Source organism: Balaenoptera physalus (assembly GCF_965194825.1).
Source record: "Balaenoptera physalus genome assembly, chromosome: 12".
Taxonomy (NCBI): domain Eukaryota; kingdom Metazoa; phylum Chordata; class Mammalia; order Artiodactyla; family Balaenopteridae; genus Balaenoptera; species Balaenoptera physalus.
This window is the reverse complement of record NC_138897.1, coordinates 86,060,212-86,078,048: the sequence shown is the minus strand read 5'-3', so window position 1 is coordinate 86,078,048 and position 17,837 is coordinate 86,060,212. Positions and strand designations below refer to the sequence as shown.

Below are 17,837 nucleotides of genomic sequence, written 5' to 3'. Positions count from 1 at the left end.
AACATAGAAAGGGAGACATATGGATGTTCACTGTGCTAGTGTTTCAATTCTCATAGGTTTTCATTTTCCAATAATATATAAACTTCTAAAATAAAATTTTATAGTAAAATTCATAATTGCTGAATGCCAGAAGTCACAAGGAAAATGTTGATCCAATAATACCAGTTTTATTGATTGACTGATTGACTGATTGGCTGCGTTGGGTCTTCATTGCTGCGCGCGGTCTTTCCCTAGTTGCGGCGAGTGGGGGCTACCCTTCTTTGCAGTGCGCGGGCTTCTCATTGCAGTGGCTTCTCTTGTTGCAGAGCACGGGCACTGAAGTGCACAGCCTTCAGTAGTTGCAGCATGCGGGCTCAGTAGTTGTGGCTCACAGGCTGTAGAGCGCAGGCTCAGTAGTTGCGGTGCATGGGCTTAGTTGCTCTGCAGCCTGTGGGATCTTCCCAGACCAGGGCTCAAACCCGTGTCCCCTGCATTGGCAGGTGGATTCTTAACCACTGCGCCACCAGGGAAGTCCTCAATAATACTAGTTTAAAATGTGTTAAGAAGCACAAACAATCGTTTGTATTAAGTATATTCATAAATTTGTAAAAACTTATACACATGAAAAAGATAAAGAAGGTGCAAATAATAGTTGTTAAGTCAGAATGGTGGGATTATCTGTGGCATTTCCCTCTATTTCTCACCCTTCTGTGCTTTTATAATATTAAAAATTAATTTTAGATGTTAGCTTAAAAAAAGATGGATGAAGAGAAGAGATCCTGAATTGACTGCAATTAAGTATCTACCACCCAACATAATGAGAGCTCAGAATATAAATTAAATTGAATTATGGGAAAGTAAGACAGGTACTGTTATTCCCGGGTTAGTGAACCAAGTAATTTACCCAAGTCAGGTGTGCTAGCTGCAAGCAACAGAAACCAACTCTGGCTCCTTTCAGCGTTCTGGGGATGGTGGAGAGCTTACAGAATCACCTGGAAGGCTGGAGAGCCAGGCCTGGCAAGTGGGCAGGCATAAAGGCAGGCTGACCAGCAGCCACTGCCAAATGCAGGTGACGAGAACAGTTCAGAGAGGACAAGACTGCAGCAACCACTGAACGGAGGGTGCCACAGCTCAGACGTCCGTCCCTGCTGGTCCTGGGCACTGAATGCTGCCTCTGGCCCCACCACCGGCCTGTAGAAGCCTGCTGCTGCTCCTGCCTTCTCCAGAACACATCCTCTAGGGCCCCTGTTTCTGCGTAACACAGCTCCCAGTTCAACCTATCACACACATACATCTAATTGGTCAAGTCTAGGTCACATGGTCACACCTGAGCTGGGAAGACCCTGGGAAGGCAATTACCTCATCTTTGGAGCTCCTACAGCACCAGGAGGGCCCTAGTCTTAGGGGGCTAAGACATATAATGGGACAATTTCCAAAGATTGGACAGAGATTCTAATATTGGGCACCAAAAAGTGACAAATGTCACCACACAGTTGTTCCTGCTACAACAATTGGACCAGGCACTGCGTAAGAGAAAACAAGACCAAGATTTGGCCTTTGTCCTCAAGGAGCGACTTTGAGAGTGGATATTATATCTTATTCTTCTTTGGTTTTTTTTGTTTTTAATAAATTTATTTATTTATTTGTTTATTTTTGGCTGTGTTGGGTCTTCGTTGCTGCACGTGGACTTTCTTTAGTTGCAGCGAGTGGGGCCTACTCTTCGTTGCAGTGCTCAGGCTTCTCATTGCGGTGGCTTCTCGTAGCGGAGCTCCAGCTCTAGGCGTGCAGGCTTCAGTAGTTGTGGCACGCGGGCTCAGTAGTTGTGGCTCACGGGCTTAGCTGCTCCATGGCATGTGGGATCTTCTCGGACCAGGGCTCAAACCCGTGTCCCCTGCATTGGCAGGAGGATTCTTAACCACTGCACCACCAGGGAAGTCCCTTATTCTTCTTTGTTAACTGTAGTGTTTGACAGAGAGTAAACACTCAGTAAATGTTTGCTAAATAAAAACAAATGAACAATCTGCCCCAGACAAATCAAACGACACTTTGCAGGCAGGGGACTGGACAAAATAATACTCCAGGAACTTCTAGCAAGAGGATTCTTGGACTTAATGATCTTGCCTGAGAATGGCTGAGACTCACAGTTTTCTTCTAGAGACTGTCTATGAACCAGAAGCTAGACTAAAACTGCACTGATGCACTAAACCTTAACAAAAACCAAATATTAAGTTTTGTAAATGGATCCACCTAGAAAACCAGTTCAAATCAAGTCAAAATCCAAACATCTAAAACAAATGAATGAGAATGAAATTTGTTCTGAGTCCCTACTTAAAGCTGAATTTTCTTATCTTTTAAGCAAAAAGCCCAATGTCATTAGTTTTGGTCATACACTGGCCTGTGGTGCCATGCTGGGCTAAGTCACAGCACACATCAGCAATAATTTTATAAATGTGTTCTCCCCAGCTGCCTACCTCTGAGCTTGAATCAATTTCCAGTCACAGTTTGCACACTTCATGCCACAAGGCTGCAGTGGGGGTACTGATGGTTAGTATGAAATCACTTGTCCTGCAGATCTTTAAACACAGGTAAGAATCATCTTTCCTTTCAATGGTTTTGTCTCAGTTTAACAAAATGCAAAGTTGCTAGATTCTGTGCAGCGTCTGAACTTTTCATTAATCCACTCACTCAACAATTTGCATTGACTGCTTACTATGGGTCAATAACTATGCTAGATGCTGGGGATATGACAGTGACTGGAGAAGATATGGTCCTTGAATTCATGTCACTTAAATTCCAGTTGGAGACCCATAGATGAATATGTAATTACAAGACGTAATAGGTATTGGAGGTGGAAAAGTGCTATATACAAGAATGGAAGAATAATAGGAAATCTAATTTGGATTGGATGGAGTGGAATAAGGGAATGCCTTCCTGAGGAAGTGACATGTAGGCCACAATCTAAATAATGAGAAGACTTGTTATGGGCCAAGTTGTGTCCACTCAAAACTTACAGGTTGAAGCCCTAACTCCCAGGACCTCAGAATGTGACTGTATTTGGAGATAGGGTATTTAAACAGACAATTAGGTTAAAATGAGGTCATTAGGGTGGGTCTTAAACCAATTTGACTGGTGTCCTTACAAGAAGAGGAAATTTAGACGCAGAGACACACACAGAGGGAAGACCACATGAAGACATAGGGAGAAAACGGCCATCTACAAGCCAAGGAGAGAGGCCTCAGTAGAAACCAAAATGCCGACAGCTCCATCTCAGACTTCCAGCCTCTAGAACTGTGAGAAAATATATTTCTGTTGTTTAAGCCACTCAGTCCCTGGCACTTCGTTACAGCAGCACTAGCAAAATAATACAAGGGTTAATCAGGCAAAAGATCAGGGTGGGGAAAAGAGAGGCAGAGGGAAGAGCAGGAAAGACAATGACCTAGAGTCAGAAAAGCGCTTTGCCCCATCAAAGAACTGAAAACCCAATAAACTTATGTGGCTGGAGCTAAGTAAAGAAGAGGCAGGAGGGGGACTTCCCTGGCGGTCCAGTGGTTAAGACTCCATGCTTCCACTGCAGGGGGCACGGGTTCAATCCCTGGTCGGGGAACTAAGATACCGCAAGACCCGCGGCCACAAAAAAAAAAAAAAAAAAAAAGGCAGGAGGGACAAAGTAAGACTGGAGAGGGAGGCAGAAGCTAGGACCTGACAGGTTATGCTGAAGAGCTTGACATTTTCCCCTGAATTATAAATAAAAGTCACTGGATAGTTTTTGAGGAGGGGGAAGAGGTGGGTGACAAGGTTCGATTTACACTGTTAAATATCTTGCTATCTGGTGAGTGGAGAAAGGGTTGCAGCAGGGAGATCAACCAGCAGAGAGGTGATGGTGTTTGAACCAGGGCGGGAGCGGTGCAGGTGGAGAACTGTAAACAGACGTCCCCTTAGAAGGCAGAATAGACAGGCTTCCCTGTGTGGGAGCTGGAGGAGAGGGAGTGGCAAGTATGGTACCTTCGCTTCTGGCTTGAGCACGCGGCAGCACTTAATAAAACAAATTTTCTTCTGTATAGAGGAGCCTGGGAAGAGGGTTGGGCTTCCAATCCCTCCATCTTCTGGCTGAGACACCAGACAAGAGGTTTAACCTCTTCAGGCAAAGGCTAAGGTGCTCAGCCTGGAAAACAAGGTTCTTCTGAATGTAACCCCTACCTGCTGTCTCCCTTCCATCCACCGCCCACCCCTGACACATTGCGTGCTCTAGACACATCAATTTCTCAGTGCCCATCCTCGCTCCCCGTGTATAGAATCTGACGCGTACTCCTCCTCCCTCAAAACCCCTGCCCACCATTCCATACCCTGTGAAAATGTAACCACCTCTCCCAAACCTTCCTTGACTCTCCTGTGTTTCCACCTTGACCCCACCTCTCCCTCTGGCGGCTGTTCTTTGTAGGTCCCTGCTCTTCACCCAAGCTTCCTGAAGAAGGCGTCTACCGTCACTGTTTCCTCATCCCTTCCTCCCTGATCACGCCATAGCAGGCTAGCTTCTCCATCCTCCACTCCACCAGAACTGGTCTGACCGAAGCACTAATTACATCCACGTCATCCTCTCATACAACACCCTGTTCTTTTTCTTCCAACCCCTATTCCAATTTGAGATTATATATTTGAGAATATATATATATATTCATGGTTTTGCTTCTAGAATTTAAGTGCCATGAATTCAAAGCTAAATCGATGTTGCTAAATCCAGTGGACACTTTTGACCTTTATCTTGACCTGACTTCTCCACAGAACTTGACACTGTGTATGCCACTCCTTTCTCTCTTTTTTAACATTTTACTTTGAAATTTTTCTATAGAAAACTATACAGAAGTTGTAAGAATAGTACAGTAAATACCCACATCTCCTTCATCCAGATTCACCAATTAATATTTTTTCACCTTATATGTTTATCCTTTGTTTTTCTGGACTATGGAAGAGTAAGTTGCAGGCATTACAACCCTTCACTCTCAAATACCTCAGCACGTTTCCTAAGAACAAAGATTTTCTGCCTTAGCCCATCTGGCCTTCTATATATATATATATATATATATAACAGAATACAACAGACTCGGTGGCTTATAAACAACAGAATTTATTTCTAGCAGCTCTGGAGCTGGGAAGTCCAAGGTCAAGGTGCCGGCAGATTCAGTGTCTGGTGAGGATCCACTTCCTGGTTCATAGACAGTCACCTTCTCTCTGGTGTCCTCACGTGACAGAAGGGGCAAGGGAGCTCTCTGGGGTCTCTTTTATAACGACACTAATCCCATTCATGAAGGCCCCACCTCCAAATATCATCGCACCAGGGGTTAGGATCTAACATGTGAATTTTGGGGGGACACAAACATTGTTTATAGCCAACTCTTATCTAACAGACAGCCTATTTTAAAATTTTGTAAGGTGTTCCTATAATGTCTTATTTATTTATTTTATTTATTTTCGGCTGCGTTGGGTCTTTGTTGCTGCGCACAGGCTTTCTCTAGTAGCAGCGAGAGGGGGCTACTCTTCACTGCGGTGCTCGGGCTTCTCATTGCGGTGGCTTCTCTTGTGGAGCACGGGCTCTAGGTGCGCGGGCTCAGTAGTTGTGGCTCACGGGCTCTAGAGCGCAGGCTCAGTAGTTGTGGCATGTGGGCTTAGTTGCTCCACGGCATGTGGGATCTTCCTGGACCATGGCTTGAACCTGTGTCCTCTGCATTGGCAGGCGGACTCTCAACCGCTGCGCCACCAGGGAAGCCCCTATAATGTCTTTTAGAGTGATTTTATTCTAAGATCAAATCAAGAATCATACATCGCATTTGGTTGTCACGTCTCCTTATATCTGGAACAGTTCCTTAGTCTTTCAAGATATAAATATTTTTGAAGAGTACAGCCCCATTGTTTTGCAGAACGTCCCTCAATTTGGGTTTGTCTGATGCTTTCTCATGATTAGATTCTGGATATGCACCTCTGGACATGCAGGGATATTATTACAGAAGAGATGTGGTACCCTTCTTGGGGCATGGTATCACAAGGCATGTGATACTGGTTTATCCCATCATCAGTGATGAACCACTCCTTCCTTGAAGTTCTCTCTTCCCTCAGCTTCTGTGGCTTTCCTCCTGCCTCCTGGGTGGGTTCTTCTTGGTCTTTTTCGTGGGCCCCTCTTCCTCTGCCAATCCATAATCACTGGCCAGGCAGGTTCCTATTGTAGGAGCCTATTCTAAGCTCTTCACGATTTAAACTCTTCTAGGCAGCTTCCCGTTCTTCTGTATCCTGAATCTAATCTTTGTGACTTCAACTAACGCCTCTGCATTGATGGCTCTCAAACTCTCAACTCCCCTTACCTGGGTCTCTCTCCTAAACTCCAGACCCAGACCTGCCTACCAGACAGCGACACCAGGATGTCAGCACAATGTTCAAGACCGAATACATCATCTTCCCCTGCTCCAAGCCTGCTTCGCTCCCTCCTATGATGAATGGAAACACCCAGAACCCAACATTCAAGAAGGCACTCAGAACTTTTCCAATTTGATGATTCAGAGTCTTCCTTGCTGGACTGTCAGTGTCTTTAAATAAGAACCGTATCTGTCCTGTTTGCAACCGCGTCTCTAGAAATGCCTGACACTTGAAAATGGTAGCTATCTCTTATCAGACTCTCAGTGTCCTCATCTCGAAGGCAGAAATAATAATGGATACCTCACAGGGCTTGGGTGAGGATCAAATAAGATCACATACGAGCAAGTCCTCTGTAAACGCTGTATCTCCCGGCTACTCAAAATGTTCATAGCTCTGCAGCAGCAGCATCACTGGGAAGCTGGTTAGAAATAAGCATCTTGGGCTCCACTCCAGGCTTCACCCACCTGCTGATTCAGAATCTGCATTCATAAGATTCCCAGGTGATTTGTATACACAGTAAAATTTGAGAAGGACTGCTTAATCCCAAGCGAATTACAGACAGACACGTCCACGGAATAGATACCATTCGTTAATCTTCAGGTTGTGGTCCTTCTCACACAGGAAATATTTCCTCATCAAATGAGAAAATGTGAGGTTCACGTGAACTGGCTGAGCATCATGGAAACGGTGGGCTTTCAAAGCCTGACTCTTGATGCTTGTTGTCGCTCTGACCGTGGGCAAATTGCTTCACCTCTGTAAACCTCAATTTCCTGGTCTCTAACATGGTTTTGAGAGTACCAACCTCCCTGACTTCTGTGATGACTGATGGAGATATTGCACAAGATCACAGACAGAGCATGGCATGTGCTGAATACTCAGCTAATCATACTTGTTTGTTTTTTAAGTAAAGAAATTCACATTCTGACGGCTTCCCATTTGCCATAAATGTGTAAAACCTGAGGTTGTTTCTGGGTTCTGCCTAAGAGAAGAACGGGAATCTCCTTGTTCTACATCCGGAACAAATAACAATTTTCCCAGAGATCTGGATGGGTGTGCTTTTTTTAACTACCATTTTTAAAAAAAAATTCCTACTATGTGCCAGACACGAGTTAAATAAAGTGAAACTGTCTGGTCTTTCCATTCCCCATGGTGATTCCAGACCTGGAGCACATAAAGTGGGCAGGGGCTGGAGCAGCGGAACAGAAGGAGGGGAAGGAGCTGGAAGGAGAAGGAGACAGCCGGCTGGAGGCGCAGATGGGCATGCTCAGATTCATCCTGCCGCAGTTTACATCAATCTGGCTGGGCTTTTTCAAGCTTCAAACTTAACAAGCTCGAAATGATAACAATTCCCATAGCTCAGCGCCTTACCTAGATAAAGATGCTTCTCAAATATCAAGGACCTCTTGTACCTAAGATGATTGTGGCTCTTCAAAGCGAAAGACGTGCCAGCTAACAGGCAACACAAAATTACAGACTGACATTCTCTAAAACCCCTTTGAGATTCTGACGAACACTGTGTTGTGCGACCTCCAAAAAAATAATCATGCCCTCGACGCAAAGTTCTGCACACAATTTTGGGGGAGGGGAGGCTGTAGTCCTTGAAAGGAGACTCAACAACTTTCCACTTAAAACCCCTAGATTAAAGCCACATCTGCTTCTCTTCGCGCAGATCCTTGTGTATCAGCACACACACATGTGCAAGCATGCGCGCGCGCACACACACACACACACACACACTGCTTCGTCAATCACTTCATTTACCTCTCTAGATCCAAAAGCAGAATAAATTAACATTTTCCTGGCAGCAAAGTGGAGACGTGTTTTGTCTAGAGATCACACAGATTAAATCATTAAGTGCCATAATCCACTCCCCAATAAGGCAGAAAGACTGACAAGAAAATGTGGATATGGCCATCTAAGCCCCAGCAGGAAACTGTAAATTCACATCTCAGGTGCGCCCTGGCCCATGGAAATGCCCGTACGCTTCAGCCTCCCTCCTGGGGAAAGTGCTTCTCTGATCTAACTGACATTGTTCAGAGGAAAACACATTTTCCGTGGAATGAGATTTTTAAAAAACACACAAAAAACTGGATAGTCACATTGAGCAGGGCCACTTGGGAGCCACTAATGATTTCACTTCTCCTTTATTACTGTTTGACTAAGTAAATACTCAAAATAGGTTTTTTTAATCCAACGGTAAGCATTTTGGCTCCAAATCTCAGCAAAAGAGAGTGCAATGGTTAAAAGCATGGGATCGTATGGAACCCGACCACCTCAGTTTGATTGAATACGGTCTCTACCCCTTTCTCTGAGCCTCGGTTTAATCACAAATACAGGGGAGCAATAGGAGCACCTGTTTAGTGGGGTTGTTTTGAGAGTTAAGTGAGGTGATTTGTGTGAAGACCTTAGCTTAGTACATGGCGAGTACTCAACAGAACCTGCACTTCTAGAACGGATGTCTTAGAACTCCACAGACGCTAACCCTAATGGTCAGAGTACCCAGATCCCACCTACTCCTTCCCCTCAAATGTTCCATCACAGGCCACAGCATCTTGGTCATGTGTTGCACCAAACAGTACAGGACCTGGCAAAAGTTTATGACTTTAACTTATTTGAAGTTTTTTTGTTTACTTTCTTATTGTGGTAAAAAAAAAAAAAAGTATTTATAACGTAAAGTTTGCTATTTTACGACCAGGTTAGTGACCAGGTTTAAGCGTACAATTCGATGGCATTAATTACATTCTCAATGTTGCACAACCATCGCCACTATCTAGTTCCTAACTTTTTCATCACCCCAAATTGAAACTCTGTACACATTAAGCAGTAACTCTGTACCCACACCTTCCCCCCAGCCCCTGGTCACCTCTACTCTGTTTTCTGTCTCTGTGAATTTTCCTATTCTAGATATTTCATATAAGTGGAATCACATAACATTTGTCCTTCTGTGTCTGGCTTACTTCACTTAGCATAATGTTGTAAAGGGTCACCCATATTGTAGCATATAGCAGAACGTCATTCTTTTTATAACTGGATGACATTCCCGTTGTATGTAGAGACCACATTTTACTTATCCATTCGTCTGCCAGTGGACACTTGGGTTGCTTCCATTTTTTAGTTATCGTGAATAATGCTGCTATGAACATTAGTGTACAAATATATGTTTGAGTTCCTGCTTTCAATTCTTTGGGGTATACATTTAGGAATTGAGTTTAGGATTGCTGGATCATACGGTAATTCTATACTTAACTTTTTAAAGAGACACCAAACTGTTTTCCACAGAGGTTGCACCATTTTATGTTCCTAGCAGCAATGCACAAGGGGTCAAATTTCTCCACATCCTCCTCATCTCCTGTCATTTTCTGTAATTCATTTGCTTTTGTTTTTCTTATAAAATTATTTTTTATTTATTTATTTTTGGCTGCGTTGGGTCTTCGTTGCTGCGCGCGGGCTTTCTCTAGTTGCGGCAAGTGGGGTCTGCTCTTGGTTGTGGTGTGCGGGCTTCTCATTGCAGTGGCTTCTCTTGTTGCGGAGTATGGGCTCTAGGCTCACGGGCTTCAGTAGTTGTGGCTCGTGGGCTCTAGTGTGCAGGCTTAGTAGTTGTGGCGCACGGGCTTAGTTGCTCCACGGCATGTGGGATCTTCCAGGGCTGGGGCTCGAACCTGCGTCCCCTGCATTGGCAGGCGGATTCCCAACCACTGCGCCACCAGGGAGGCCCCTCATTTGTTTTTAATGATACCTCAAGACTGCCTCACAATACAGCAAACTTACTGTTCTAAAATAATTGAGACGTGAGTAATTCTGGTTTAGAAGTTCTCACCTAGTGACATTTTTTCCACCCAAGGAACACTGGACAACGCCTGGAAACGACTGGGCACAGGGTGCTAGTGGCATCTCGTGGGTAGAGCCCTGGGGTGCTGCTAAGCGTCCTAGATGCACACGGCAGCCCCCACAACAAAGAATTATGGCCCAAAATATCTACAGTGCCAAGGCTGAGACATCTTGTTCTAGTTTAAAAGTTAGCCTTTAAGCCAGTCTTCAAACTGCAAACTCTGTTCTGCAGAGGCACAGGATTCCAGAGGCAACCTGGGTCCTGTCATAAGGGAAAATACTGGAGTCCAAGTGGGCAAGGTTTCAGCACTCCATACCCATTTCTTCAAGGGCAACTCCTCATACAATTATTTTACATATGGGTCTTCCCTGTAAGATTCCAAAGTTCTCACTTCTCTTTTCTACTTACAAAACAGTTATTCAGGGACTTCCCTGGCGGTCCGGTGGTTAGGACTTGGCGCTCTCACTGCCATGGCCCAGGGTTCAATCCCTGGTAGGGGAACCAAGATCCTGCAAGCCGCATGGCACAGCCAAAAATAAATAAAACTTAAAAACTTAAAAAATTAAAAACAAATTTTAAAAACACAGCTATTCCAATCAAGTTGCTTTTGGCTGCTAGTAAGAGAATGCCAAATGAAAAAACAATGACATCTCAAATTTTTAAGTCTGGTAATAATGAGGTTTAGTAGTTCAATGATACCACCAAGGACACAGGCTTTTTCCATCTCCTTGCGTTATCACCCTTAATACTCTGGTTCCTATCCTCAGACTTGTCTCTTCATGGCCTCAAGCTGATAGCTTCAGATCCAGTCATCACATCCTTGCACAGCCATGTACAAAGGCAGGAAAGGACAGTTTACTTCTTTGTACGGCCGAAAAAAAAAAAAAAAAGATATATCGGGTTAAATGAAATATGTTACTAATGTTAATTTCATCTGTTTCTCTTTATGTGGCTACTAGAAAACTTTAAATCACACATGTGGCTTGTATTTGTGGCTTGCATTATATATATTTCTATTGGACCAACCTATCTTAGAAGGTCCCCAGTTGCCCACAGTGGTGAACCAATCCCTATCACACCCTTCTCTTTTCTTCCTTTGCTTATCTCACTTTCCTACTCCCTCATTGAGTTACACTGGATCACCTCCCAAATAAACTAACTAGACCTGAATCTTGTCTCAAGGCATGCTTCTGGGGTAGACTAATAAAAAACTTACTATGCACAGGGAATCATGCTAATATCTACCTTTCCTTACATGCAGTTTGCATATAACCCGACAGAGAGATAAAGAAAGCAACACAGGAAAGGTTAAATACCAGATTTAAATAACAGAACAAGAGATGTGCATGATTACCTGACGAGTGAGGAGTACAGAGAGTAAGTGCTAAGAGCCTGAAGGAGAAATGACATTAATATGTAGTGTGGTGGGGAAGGAGAGTTCTTCTTGGCCGCACAAGATCTAAGTGCTGTCCAACTTTGCTGCCAAGAATGGGTCATGAAATATGAAGTATGAGCAAGGACCTAGACTCAAGGAATGACTCTGGTGTTGAGGGCAATGTGCTGTGTATTTTGTGGGGAGTTCACTTTGAAATGCATTGTGTATGCGTGAGTGTGTGTGCGTGTGCATGTGTACAGCGGGAGTCGGGGAGGATGCTAGATCTGATTCTCTTATTTCACTCATTCCGCTTGTGAACAAAGTTGGCAAGGGGAGGTAATGCAGCCTATTTCAGAAAGCCCAAACAAAACACACTTTCCACAAACGGATCAAATGCTCCACCCCTTTCCCATTAGCACCTTGCTTTTTTGTGACTGAAAAGAGCAACTGTAAATGTCACCATAGGAGGGGCAAGCTTTCATTACTGACCATTCACTATGTGCCAGACACTGTTGAAAGAACAGTGCAGAAAGCAAAGAGTAAATGCTTTGTAGCTTTCAGGAAGAAGAAATAACCCCCTGCCACCATTCAGGCCTTTAACATAAGCAGTAAATAAACCTTTAAAAGGTACATAAAGGAAATAATTAAAATGTCCTGAAGACTCTAGTTTTGATAGTTACCCATTCTTTTAGTTGCTGTTCCCCTTTATAGGAGTTACAAGTATTTAAAAAATAAGAGTCCAGAGTTAGCTGGAATTTTAAGAGTGGGTGCTAGATACAGTATTTCCCCTGCAGAACAAACTCACACCAAAGACTTGGGATGGTGCTGTCCAAGGTACCAGCTGACCTCTCAGTGAGCCTAGCTAGGATTTGAACATATTACGAGTTCTGCCATAACTTCACAGAGGTAACATTTTGCCCTCAATAAGTGGGCATCACAGTGCACAATTATATATGTACGTGTACTAAAAACAGCTTTTCTTTCACATATTCTTATTTTAAATGTCCCGATTTAAAGATAAGTTCCTTTAAAATGCATAGAATTAGGGAGTTAAGGTTTTCTATCAATTCAGTTCAAATGGTTATAAAGTGTGCTTCATCTCGTAGATGATGTTCTTCCTTATACCCAGCTGAAAATCTCTCCTGCTTAGATGTGGAAGTTACAAGTTCAACTGTCTACAAGGATCAGAGGGCAGAGTAAGTGACTGAAATGGGACGTTTTAAATAGTAACTGACACAGCTTCAGAGTTGGGGAGATAAAAGGCATGGTGGGTTACAATGAGAGTGTGTGCTGTCTAAAGGGAGAAGCTTCTACTCAACTTCAGCCACTGTGTCCACGTAGGACAACAAACTCAGTCACAAAGCTAGCTAACTACTCATGAGGCGCTCGAAAATCTCTCAATTGAAAAAAAGAATGTTTAGTTAATTCAATTGCTTACAATTCACTGTGTAAGCCAGAGAGAACACCTGTGGGTTGGAGCTTACCCACAGGCTTCTGCTTTGCAACCTCCATTCAAGGCAAGTTCTCTTGCTTGAAATCTCATATACTCAGAAAATTGGAAGATGTAAAAACAGGTATTTTTCTTCCCCATTTCAAAGATGGAGACTGAGGTAAAAAACATCTTAGAGTAATCGACAGGAGCCAGCACCTCCACGGCCCACCAATTACCCTGAGGGAGTCAGCTCCATGCCCACTGCTAATTTTAGTTTGCAACCACAGAGGGTACCAATGAGTCTTTTTTTTTTTTTTTTTTAATATTTTTCTCCACCTAAGCACTTTATTATTTTTTTTAATTTATTTATTTTTGGCTGCGTTGGGTCTTCGTTGCTGTGCGTGGGCTTTTCTCTAGTTGCGGCGAGCGGGGGCTACTCTTCGTTGCGGTACGTGGGCTTCTCACTGCAGTGGCTTCTCTTGTTGCGGAACACAGGTTCTAGGCGCACGGGCTTCAGTAGTTGTGGCACACAGGCTCAGTAGTTGTGGCTTGCAGGCTCTAGAGCGCAGGCTCAGTAATTGTGGCACACAGGCTTAGTTGCTCCATGGCATGTGGGATCTTCCCGGACCAGGGCTCGAACCCGCGTCCCCTGCATTGGCAGGTGGATTCTCATCCACTGCGCCACCAGGGAAGCCCACCGAGTCTTTTTGCCAAATATTTTTGGCTCTGTGGGCCACACATTCTCTGTCACAACTACTCAGCTCTGCCTTAATGCGAAAGCAGTCTTGGAGAATGTGTAAATTTATGGGTGTGGCTATGTTCCAATAAAACTTTATTCACAAAAAAGGTGGTGGGCTGGATTTGGTCCGTGGGTCATGGTTTGCTGACCCGTCGTTTAGAATAAAAAGATGATGATGTGTAACAGGATAAAGCAAGCTATTCAGTTCAAGAAACTGACTGCATAAACACAAACTCCTGGAATTTAAATCAAAACCCAAGACAAACATGGGAGGTGTGAGATACCAAAAGGAAAAATAAAATTGCTAAAGTGATTTTAGGCCACAAAGCCAAAATTCTACCCTAGTGTGTTCTTTATGGATCATGCCTAGATCAGTTCTGGATAAAGTAATGTGAACAGGAGCATGTTCAACTGAGACTGGAGATAAAAGACCCAACCAGAAATGGCCTTTATGTTTCATCTGGTGTGTGTGCCTGCCACCCCGCCTCACCCCACCCCCAATCAATTGCTGGTGGCCACTGCATGGAAAAGGATCATGAGACTTCACATGTGGACCTAGAGAGAATGAGGGCCATACTGATTAGTAATGTCTGTCATGGGTACAAAAGTGGAGAACAATGATGCGTGTGCCACATAACTGCCGTCTCTAAAACCGTATCTCATGAGGAAGGATAGGGAGTCGATAAATGGAATTTATTACCCCAAGTAAGTTGTATAACCCAAAATATAATTATCTTCAAACTGACAAAACAGTACTACACTTTCTAAACATTAATCTGATCTTGCTAATGATGAGCATGACTTACCCAAAATAGTTTATTACAGCAGGCAGTAGGAGGCCGGGCTAGATCACCTCTGAATATTCTTCTCAGCCCTGCACAGGACTCTATGATTTTTTTCAAGATGTCTCATTGTACTATCCCAGCTGTGTTCCAGGTGGCTTAGTCTTCCCAACAGCTTTGCTTTGAAGACGTCATGAATATTTAAACAAACTTCAGGCTAAACATTTTTCACGCTTCTCATTTCACCCACAGTCCAAAGCTGGGTTTTGTTTGGCAAGAAGGCTCATTTTTGAGATGTGTGTATGTGCACATATATGCATAGAAACCCACTGGCATTGTGTTATATACACATACTCGGACCTCCAAGGTACGTGTATGTAAATTCCTCCTCTTAAACCTTCTTTTTAAAAAAATAATTTATTTATTTTTGGCTGCGTTGGGTCTTTGTTGCTGCATGCGGGCTTTCTCTAGTTGTGGTGAGTGGGGACTACTCTTCATTGCAGTGCATGGGCTCTAGGCACGTAGATTTCAGTAGTTGTGGCTCGCGGGCTCTAGAGAGCAGGCTCAGTAGTTGTGGCACACGGGCTTAGTTGCTCCGTGGCATGTGGGCTCTTCCCAGACCAGGGATTGAACCCATATCCTCTGCATTGGCAGACAGATTCTTAACCACTGCACCACCAGGGAAGTCCCCCTCCTCTTAAATCTTGACACTCAGCTCTGAAGTTAAAGTCTGCAGTTAAAGGCCATTGACGTGTCTTCAGGCACAAACCAGCAGGTATGCAGTTAAGTATGGACAGACTGATTATTTTGAAATGACCTGCTAATGTTCCCACTGCAGTTATTCACTGACTGTGACTTCAGAACCACAGTGACAGGGAGAAAGCCAACGTCCCTTTCATTTTCTTGATGAGTAAGAGGCTCAATGAGTCACAGAAGGTCCCAGAGAGAGGTGGGGGCAGGTAAGGCATGAAGTGTTGAGGTAAAGAGGGTTGGTTAAATACACATATCTTTTTTTCTCTTTTCCATGAAATCCCATGAAGACAACTACAGAGGTGTTTTTTTGTTGTTGTTTTAGGGTTTACACCCTCCAGAATTGAGAGAATAGGCAAGGAAAAGAACAAATTGCAGAAGCTGAATGTAGATTAAAAAAACACAACAAAATCTTAAGCCAGCAGTGGATAAAGCAGAGGAACATGGATTAGCAGCACCTAATCAGAAAGGAAGATACCCCTAGAAATGAAGGTGAAGGCAGTGGGAATGGTTGAAATTCAGTTTAAGAAGCTCTGAGTTCCCCAGATCTGTCTCCCTACTTCATGCAGCAAGACTGCCAAGATCCCAACCTGGCAAGAGACCAGAGATTTCTCTTCTAGAGAAGATAAAACTAAAGGTCTCTGGACTAAAGGACTCCAGAACCAGGTCCTACATTTAAAAAAAAAAAAAAAAAGAGGGAATGAAAAATTAGAAAACAAAAATAGCTCTTAGTAAAAATATTTTTTGTTTTAATGAAAAGAGCAAAAGTTAAACTCAATAGAAAGGTTAGAAAATAAAGTTAAGGAAATCACCCAGAACAGAAAGTAAAAAGATAAATAAAAATAGGAAAGAAATGAAAATTTAAAGACTGTTATAGGAAGTCTACTATCCAAGTAACAGGAATCACTGAATGCCAGAACAGAAAAAATGGAGGGGAGGAAATCATGCATTATATTATTTACCTATTGCTGCATAAAAAAAATTACCCCAACCACACAGAAACTTATAACAAACATTTATTCTCTTACCTAGTTTCTGAAGGTCAGGAATCTAGGAGCAGCTTAGTGGGGTAGTTCTGGCTCAGGGTCTCCTCAGAGGTTGCAGTCAAGCTGTCAGCAAGGGCTGCTGTCTCACCTGATGGCTGGACTGGGGCTAGAGGATTCTTTCCAAAGTGACTCACTCACATGGCTGTTGGCAGAAGCCTCAGTTGCTAGTTGGCTATTGGCAGGCGGCCTCAGTTCTTTGCCACATGGAACTCCCCATAAGGCTTCTTCACATGGTAGCTGGCTTCCCCCAAAGCAAGTGATCCAAGAGAAAGAGAGAGCATGGCCAAATGGAAGTCACGGTGCCTTTTATAGCCCAATCTCAGAAGTGAATTATTATCATTTCCACTGTGTGCTATTGGTCACAGAGACCAATCCTGGTCCAATAATGAGAGTGATCTGTACAAGGTATGACTATCAGGAGGTGAGGATCACTGGGGCCATCTTGGAGGCTGCCTATCACATCCATGAAATAGGTATGTGTGTATGTGTATATTTATGTATATGTGTATTTCAATTCTCAGAATTTGAGGACCTAAGTTTCCAGAATTGAAAAAGCCAACTAACCACTTAGCACAATGGGCCCACGCCAGAGCCTACTGTCATGAACTTTCAAAACACCAAGGAGGGACTTCCCTGGTGGTGCAGTTGTTAAGAATCCGCCTGCCAATGCAGGGGACACAGGCTCAAGCCCTGGTCCGGAAAGATCCCACACATCGTGGAGCAACTAAGCCCATGTGCCACAACTACTGAGCCTGCGCTCTAGAGCTGGTAAGCCACAACTACTGAGCCCACGCGCCACAACTACTGAAGCCCGTGTGCCCTAGAGCCTGTGCTCCGCAACAAAATGAAGCCAGCACAATGAGAAGCCAGTGCACCGCAACAAAGAGTAGCCCCCGCTCACTGCGACTAGAGAAAGCCTGCACACAGCAACAAAGACCCAACACAGCCAAAAATAAATAAATAAATAAATGAAGAAGATACACAAATGGCCAACAGGCACATGAAAAGGTGCTCAACAACACTTATCATCAGGAAATGAAAATCAAAACCACGAGATATTACCTCACACCTATAAAATGGTTATTAGCACAAAGACAAGAGTTAACAAGTGTTGGCCAGGATATGGAGAAAAGGGAACCCTTGTGCAGTGTTGGTGGGAATGTAAATTTGTGCAGCCACTATGGAAAACAGTATGGAGGTTCCTCAAAAAATTAAAAATAGAACTACCATAGGATCCAGCAATGTCACTCCTGGGTATATATCCAAAGAAGATGAAATCATTATCTCAAAGAGATATCTGCACCCCACCGTGTTCACTGAAGAATTACTCACAAGAGCCAAGACATGAGAAAAACCTGTGTTCATTGACAGATGAATGGATAAAGAAAATGTGGTACAGGGAAGTCTCTGGCAGTCCAGTGGTTAGGACTCCATGCTTTCACTGCTGTGGGCCTGGGCTTGATCCCTAATCAGGGAACCAAGATCTTGCAAGCCACACAGCAC

General features: G+C 43.7%; 1 protein-coding gene across 17 annotated transcripts in view; it reads right to left on the bottom strand.

Moving 5' to 3' along the window:
- Window positions 1-17,837, bottom strand: part of SUDS3 (SDS3 homolog, SIN3A corepressor complex component) — a 370,845-nt gene that overhangs the window by 303,109 nt on the left and 49,899 nt on the right. For 3 of the 17 annotated variants that reach the window (XR_014251699.1, XR_014251700.1, XR_014251701.1), the window contains exon 13: window positions 16,317-16,571. The exons of the other annotated variants lie outside the window; for them this stretch is intronic. The gene's annotated coding sequence lies outside the window, so the exon portion shown is untranslated. The remainder of the gene's footprint in view (window positions 1-16,316; window positions 16,572-17,837) is intronic. 17 annotated transcript variants of the gene reach the window in all.